This window comes from Neofelis nebulosa, chromosome 4, assembly GCF_028018385.1.
Source record: "Neofelis nebulosa isolate mNeoNeb1 chromosome 4, mNeoNeb1.pri, whole genome shotgun sequence".
Lineage (NCBI taxonomy): Eukaryota > Metazoa > Chordata > Mammalia > Carnivora > Felidae > Neofelis > Neofelis nebulosa.
In genome coordinates this window covers 57,780,578-57,789,049 of record NC_080785.1, presented here as the reverse complement: position 1 = coordinate 57,789,049, position 8,472 = coordinate 57,780,578, and the positions used below count along the sequence as shown (strand labels likewise).

Sequence of the window (8,472 nt, the reverse complement as noted above, 5' to 3'; positions counted from 1 at the left end):
ACAGAATCGGAAACAGGCTCCAGGCTCCGAGCCATCAGCCCAGAGCCTGACGCGGGGCTCGAACTCACGGACCGCGAGATCGTGACCTGGCTGAAGTCGGACGCTTAACCGACTGCGCCACCCAGGCGCCCCATTTTCCTTTTAAATTCAAGACCTTCAACTGGGGAAGAAAATAATACTTAAGCCCTCAAGTCCTCCAGTTTTTTTTCAATAAGGATTTTAAAGTCATTAGAAATGCACCCTCCATTTCTTTTGTATTAAATTCTCCTGTGTGAGTGAGGGAGGTGTCCTCCCAGGTGAGTCAGTCATCAACTGATAGCAGTTGGTGGGTTTGATTAACTAATGATTAACTTGTATTCCCATCTCATATACTTGCTCCAGAAGTATAAGCTCCCCTCTTAATGAGACACAGCACTTCTTCATTATGCTGGTCTTTGTATTTTTTTTTTTTTTTTTTTATCAGGAAGCTGTCAACTGCTAATGTACATCTTTTCATTTTGGGATTTAATAATTGTCTTCAGGTTTTTCAAGGACTCAGCTTTTTTTTTAACCATTTCTTGAAGAAAAAGATGTCATCTGTTCTCTTGCAAAAATTCTAGCTGTGGCCTCTGTGGAAAGCCTCAAATGTATTGATCGAGTGTTGCGATAGTATGGAATAGAATTTCTTCTCTTTTCCTAGTCTATGTCAAAGTATTACTTTTTTCTGTTGACCACCCCTTGAGACTAGCTTTGAATTATCTTCTTTCTGGAAACTGTTTCTTTTGTCTGAATAATTCTTTTTTTTTTAATTTTTATTTTTTAATTAAAAAAAATTCTTTAACGTTTATTTATTTTTGAGCCAGGGAAAGACAGAACATGAACGGGGGAGGGTCAGAGAGAGAGGGGACACAGAATCTGAAACAGGCTCCAGGCTCTGAGCTGTCAGCACAGAGCCCGACGCGGGGCTCGAACTCACGGACCGCGAGATCATGACCTGAGCCAAAGTCGGACGCTTAACTGACTGAGCCACTCAGGCGCCTCTGTCTGAATAATTCTTCTGTGCTCTCTAGCAAATCTTCAGTCTCCATAATGAAATGGAGAATATAGAAGCATTTTTAACTCATCTACTTTCTATAGTCGATAAAACTATTATGTCATTGTGAGGGAGTCCTTTGCAGCCTTGGGTACTAAGAATGGCTTCCCAGACTAGATACCTGTGAAATAAGTCTTTAAGGATAAGTGGAAATATTTTTTAGTGAGAAGGGAAAGGAGGATTTGCAGATGGAGGGAACAGCATATTCAGAGGCAGCAGAGTTGAATAGTGACATGACATAGTTGGGTCCTCCAGAGTGCAGGTTTTGTCTGGAGCTTATGGAACAGAGATAGTGGTATGAGATGAGATAGGGGATGAAACAGTTCTTTGGCAGGAAGGACCTTGTTTGTCACTTGAAGGACATTAAGCTTCATTTGACAGGGTTTGATTTTGACGGATTTCAGTCTAGGGACTCATGATCACAGGATGAAGAATCTTGTTGGACACAGGGAGATAAGACAGGAAGTGAATACAGAGGTTCCTGTGATGACAGCCTGGGATAAAGCAGGAGAAGTGTGGTAAGGAGGAACAGATAGAAATAAAGGGTATTTGGGTGCCTGGGTGGCTCATTTGGTTACATGTCTGACTTTGGCTCGGGTCATATCTCACGGTTCATGAGTTTGAGCCCCACATAGGGCTCTCTGCTGTCAGCACAGACCTGGCTTCACATCCTCTGTCTCTCTCTGTCCCTCCCCGCCTCAAAAATAAAAATTTTTTTTAAAAAAAGAAAGGATATTTTATTGGTTTAATCAATAAGAATTAGTGATTGACTGGATGTTGGTCATGAATTTATTTCCTTTAAAAATTTTGAAGTTATTTTTAAATATATTAAAGCCATTTCAATATAGCATTGCAGTAAGACAAAACGTTTTTTAAAATAGTTTTTTCTTTTTTTTTTTTTTTTTATGTTCTTAATATATTTTGAGAGAGAGCACAAGCGGGGTAGGGGCAGAGAGAAAAGGAGATACAGAATCTGAGGCAGGCTCCAGGCCCTGAGCTGTCGGCACAGAGCCAGAGATGGGGCTCGAACTCATGGTCGGTGAGATCACGCCCTGAGCCAAAGTAGGAGGCTCCTGAACCACTCAGGTGTTCCATGGTAGTAACACAAAACTTCTAAGTGAAGTTAATATGTAATTTAGTATAAGTGAAGTTAATGTGTTGTGACTTTGTATCTCACTTTGCTTATCTTTTTAAAAATGTTTTTAAAATTGTGGTAAAATATACATTGCATAAAATTTGCCATCTTAACTATTTTTAAATGTACAGTTTTTGCTAATTACCTTCAAGTTGCTTTTCAACCAGTCTCCAAAACTCTTTTCATCTTGTAAAACTAAACCTCTATACTCCTTAAACAGCAGCTCCCTCTCTCCTCCCCCCCAGCCTCTGGCAACACTTGCTCTACTTTCTGTTTCTATGAATTCGACTGTTCTAGGTACCTTATGTAAGTGGAATCATGCATTATTATTATTATTATTATTATTATTATTATTATTATTTTGTAGTTGGCTTATTTCCCATAGCATAATATTGTAAGTTTCATGCACATTGTAGCACATGTCAGAATTGTCTTCATTTTTAAGCTGGATTATATCTCTATCTATCTATCTCTATCCATCCATCTATCTATACAGATACAGATAGATATAGATATTCCTGTACACACACACACACACACACACATACACTACATTTTGTTTATCCCCTCATCTGTCAAGGCACCGTGGTTGCTTCTACCTTTGAGCTGTTGTGAATAAGGCTGCTGGAACCCTGGGTGAACCATTTGCTTATCTTTAAAGTGAAGATAACAATAAGGCCTACCTCCTGGGGGGTTTTGTGAGAATTTAACATAATGATTTGTGTGAAATAATTACCTAATGAACTTTAGTTATTTACGTTGCCTCTGGGTGAAAAAGAGAGAAATAAAGATTAGGCTTAGGGGAGGGAAGGAGGCCTTCTGTGCTCTTGGTGACCTGAACTAATACAGCCTGACTGGGGAAACAAGACTGAAGTCTTCTAGTTAGGGCACCCTTCCATCCACCTCCCCCACTTCTGCTCTGATCTATTTCCAAGCTTACCATACAGCAATTTCATTATTCATAGTGCTTTTGATGTAAACCAAAGTTTGATTTTTAAACTAAGAAGAGGATCACATTGCAAAGTATTTTGAATGCTGAGGAAAGGTTATCTTACATGAAATTTTAGGCTTTTTCATTTTATGATTCAAGCACATTAGTGGTTGCAAGACCCAAAATAGACACATTTTAGTGAAAAAGCAGCTTAAATGGTAGTTGCTTTCTGACAGATGGAGGAATTTAGTTCATATCTAAATATGAGCTTTGTTTATTTTTATCAGATTACCAACTCTGCAAATTGGATTAATGTGTAATTTTAAGCATGGCGGGCATAAAACTTTATAGAAGGGTTTTATATTTCTAGCATTTCCAACTTATTATTTTTTAATCTTTACAACTGATGTTCAGGCAGTAGCATATTTTTGCTCTGTTTTTTTTTTCAAAATTGACATGTCAAATATGCTATCTCTCTGATAGACTCCTTGAAAGAAATGGTCTAGGATCACATCTGCCTAAGATCTTGCAGCTCACAGGGAGAGAGAAGCTCAAACTGCTGCTAGGAGTTTGTGAACGAAAATAAGGCCTTGGTGTTTTCCCATTCCCAAACCCACATGATTTTAGATCTGTGTTCAAGGTCACTGTTGGACCCTTTAACAAGCCTAGCTCTGGGCTTAAGGCCAGTGATTCCTGGGCCTCTGCCATCATTCTGTCTTTTAGAGTAGGGAATAGAAATCTGAATTCAACATCTATGTAATCCCTTCCTCTAGCTTCATGTGTCCCTATGTAACTTTTTAGTTTTTCTTGTCATCTAGATATCAAAGTGACAGGTTTTGGCACTTCTAGGTAGCGGTCCCTCAACTAATGGGGTGTAAAGGTGTAAGGACCACCACACTCCTGGCTCCTGCTCTCCAGCATCAGCAAAAAGGGAATTTTCTGGGGGAAAATGCAGAATATAGCATGAAAACAATAGTTGCAGCTGAGTTTGAAAAACACAACTGAATATGTCTTTCCATTAGATGAGTTCATAATTGTACTTTGGCTTCTAATTTGAAGGAAAACTAGCAGCATAGCACGGGCATAACGGATAGAACCCTGACATATTTCGGAAGGTACACAGATGATTTCATCCAGCTCCAGGCCCTATCCCATTTATTGGGGATGCTATATTTGAACACTAGGGTAGGTACACCCTGTGATGAGGACCAAAGACTGAGTGGGCAATTTCCCTGTGTTTTCTACATTCTACATCATCAGGGGAATTGTGTTTTCAGAGCCTGCTTTCTTTCCTCCTATTACTAACTCCAACTGTCCTAGGGAGAGGTTTTATTAGGTTGACTTCAGCCAAAACAACTGAAGTGTTTTTCTAAGACAGTCACAGCCTTTAGATAATCTAAAAACTGTTCAAACATTTGTATGATCCCTGCTAACTCCAAGACCTAATTGTGCCGTTCTTTACTTGTGGATGCAAGTTACACCTGGCAGAATTTAATGTGCCCCTTTATAATGGCAGACTTATCAAATCTGAGTGGCGCAGGCATTCTGGATGCAATCGCAGGCTCTAGGGACAACTTAATGTCAGAGTTACATGGATGTTAAGAAGCAGCATTGTATCAAGAGGGAAACCACAATAATTATAAGAGTATCAAAATGGCAGATTCACTGAATACAGTTCAGTTATGATTCTCTTGATCAAGAAATTGAGTTTACATTCATATTTCTTGCAATTTGTTGGTATGAATATATGGAATAATGTTTTATATTTTTGAAATCAATGAACAAAGATTATAAAAATAATGTTAAACCACTGAAATGATCTGGAGCTAGAGATCCCGACTAGTTTCCTATTCCCTGAATCAGTCTTCTTATTTTAGCTGACTTCTGGCTTCAATCTGTGTACTGATATTTAGTTACAGAACAATTAATTCAAGCTTTAATGGAAATTCATTAAAAATGCACAAACCTAGCTACAGTGGCATGCAAAAATTTTCCAGATAATAGTTTATATTTACTGTCTGTTTACTGGCTTTTAAGACCCTTTCAATGATATTCAAAGGAATATTATGATTTGTTTAAAAAATATAGATAAAAATAACTTAAATAATTATCGCATTAATTTTTTAGGCATAGTAATTATTATAATCCTAGAAATACATTCAGTACTTACATCTGTAAAATGCTTCATTAACCAAATTTCTCTTTTGGCATGCTTTAGTAATTATTCTCAATAACATTGACAATAATTTATTTATTTTTGAGAGAACGAGAGGGGTAGAGCATGAGCAGGGGAGGGGCAGAGAGAGAAGGAGACACAGAATCTGAAGCAGGCTCCAGGTTCTGAGCAAGCTGTCAACACAGAGCCCAATGTAGGGCTCGAACCCACAAACCATAAGATCATGACCTGAGCTGAAGTCAGACGCTTAACCGACTGAGCCACCCAGGTGCCACTATAGATTAACATTCTAAGTCTATAATCTATATCAGTAATTTGTGTGTACTAAATTTAATATTGTACTGAGTGTGTACTTACTTTTCAAATGTCCTTCTATATTTTAGGCTGATTTAGTTTAAAACTTGCATGTACATCTTCGGAACATCTATTGATGAAACAATAAATGAAAATTAATGCAAGTCTTTGATAATTTATTATTCAACTTTATTTGACATATTATTTTAATATATTTGTGTTTATTATAAAAGTAATTCATACTTATTGAGAAAATTTAAAAAAATATATAGAAGAATAAAAAATGACAACTTATCACTGGAATAACCAGATAATATTTGGTTAGCATTTAGATGTGTTTTACATGTATTCCTAAATAGTATAATCTTTATTAATATCCATGGCTTTATATGTCTATTCACCTAAATATATTATGGAAATGAAATTGCTGGGTGGCTAACCACAAATATATACATGTATCTTTCCTACTCATGTGAGGCAAGACTCCCTGTGTCTATAGCCATATTACATGGCTTTTCTCTCTTTCTCTCCTTTCCCCCAGCTCCATACTCACACAGCTGATTAGGGGGGTAAGTGGCCTAACCAGGGCCAATGAAACCTTTATCTAGGGGATTTGGAACTGGAATTAATAGATTCCAGGCTAACCCTCCTTAGTCTGTTGGACACAAGGAAACCAAACATTTTCTGACATGTAGACCGGAAGTCAGAGAAAGTCAGGTTGCAGCAGGGGACGGAGGTAAGGCAAACCAGTGGAAAAGAACAGAATTCAGAAACAGGGAAGGGGTTCTAAATACCATGAAGGCCATGGTTAATGTTTCCAAGGCTCCAATAAATTCCTGTCTTTTTTTTTTTTTTTTTTTGATACGTTTCTTTTTTCCTTAACTGAGCTGGCGTGGGTTTTATTTATTTTAATAGCAGAATAACCTTAACTAACACAATGTTTCTATAAACTATTTTGTTTAGCAACATATTGTGGACATTTCCCAATCTTATTGAATATTTTTTCTAAAAATTTATTTTTACTTTGTGATTATTTGCTTGTCCAAACTCCCAGAAGTGTAGGTATTCCATTAAAGAGTATGCATATATACACAGCTGTTTGTCAGTATTTACTAATTCCTAGAAGGAGCTATGAATCAGTGAATTCTCTTGTACTTTTACCCGTACTGGGTATTATTAGTAACAAATATTTTAAATTGACATTTTCAACTTTGTGGGAAATCAAATAGCCATGTCCTGGGTTAGCAGATCATAGGGAACACATTGCAAAGCAGAACTCCGCTTTCTGGCCTTGCTGAAAACAGCTTTCACTTGTCTAGTTAATGTATACCTAAGGGGCATGCCTTGCCTGTTATCTAATGTATATCTAGGGGTTGGGTCCTGCCTGTGCTCATAAATTCCTTAGACCATGTTATCATATAGAATATCTTATCTTGTTTTCCACCCTGTTTTCTACATCTCCACTTTTGTAGTCTTGGGAATGTCTTAACTTGTTTTTCTGCAGGCTTTCAATACCTTCTTACTGGCACGTAGCCCACTGATGCATTGCGTACTCTTTTTCTAAATGGACACTTAATAAATAGGCAAGCTTGACAGCAGCTTGGAGAACTTCCCTTAGTATCCCTTTCACCTCTTTTGACTTGCATAGAGTCTTGAGTAATACTTTCTGCCACCCTTGGCTTTGCTGGACAAAGCCAAGAGCAGAACAGACACTTGGTGACCCCAATGTGATAGTGATAGCTTTGAGAGGAAGATTTTCAGGCAGCAGAATCAACATGTTCAGGAGACGAAAGTGAAACCATCTAGACTTCAAACAGACCTCATCTCGGTAAGGGACAGCAGTGCCTGCTTGGGATAGCTGCCAACGTGTCTAGTATTCAGTGAGAGTATTTCTTTTCTCCTTCTTTACTACGGGTCAACAAATGATAACAAAACAGCTATTGTATTTAAAAACTTTACAGCAGCTTTTAAAGGTGGTTCATTGTATTGTTACAGAAGATCAATTAATTAAATTGTTAGCAACAATATGAGACATCTACCCCTAGTTTCCCAATGATGGTACAATTGATTTAGATCTACAAGAACAAGAAGGAAGAAATTTAAAAAGAAAACATAAAAAGGGAGAAAAGGTTCCTGCTCCCATTTTGGTGACCTGGAGTTTAGTCCCTACGGCATATTGTATGTTACATGTATCTCTAGAGAAGGAACAAATTAAGAAAGAAAACCTAACATCTGCCTTTCCTCTGGCACCTCCTACAACGGATGACCTTCCTCCACCGTCTCCTCCTGTCCCTATTCCTCCCGATTGCTTAAAACCAATACCTGTATGGGAGGGACATAAACCATGGGTTATGCAGCAATGTTTACCAGAGGGATATGCTACTGGGGAGTTTCATACATTCCCCGTCATTACTACTGCTGGACATCAACCTAGGAATGATTCCCTCCCTTTTACTGTCTGTAGGGAATTGAAATGAAGTGTTGCTGAGAACAGTGTCCAAAGCTCCTTTACTAAGGAGATAATTGAAGCAATAGGAAATGGATATGAAATGACCCATTGGGATTGGAAGGCATTAACAAAAATCATACGTCCCCCTGCTCAGCATGCTGTGTGGACTTCAGAAATCAAGAGGGTTGTGCCACACAGGCAATTCATAATCGAGATTTGGGTATCCCGATAAGAGTAGATATACTACAGGGCTTCGAGTGCTTTTCATCTGGACTCTGAGCTGGTACAAACTTGGTGAATACTCTCTCTTTTCTTTTTCTTTTTTCTTTTTTAACGTTTATTCATTTTTGAGAGACAGAGAGAGACAGAGCATGAGTGGGGAAGGGGCAGAGAGAGAGGGAGAGACAGAATCTGA

General features: G+C 38.1%; 1 pseudogene; it reads left to right on the top strand.

The window, feature by feature from the left end:
- Positions 1–1,498: 1,498 nt before the first annotated feature.
- Positions 1,499–8,472, top strand: part of LOC131508550 (triosephosphate isomerase-like) — a 28,062-nt pseudogene continuing 21,088 nt past the window's right edge.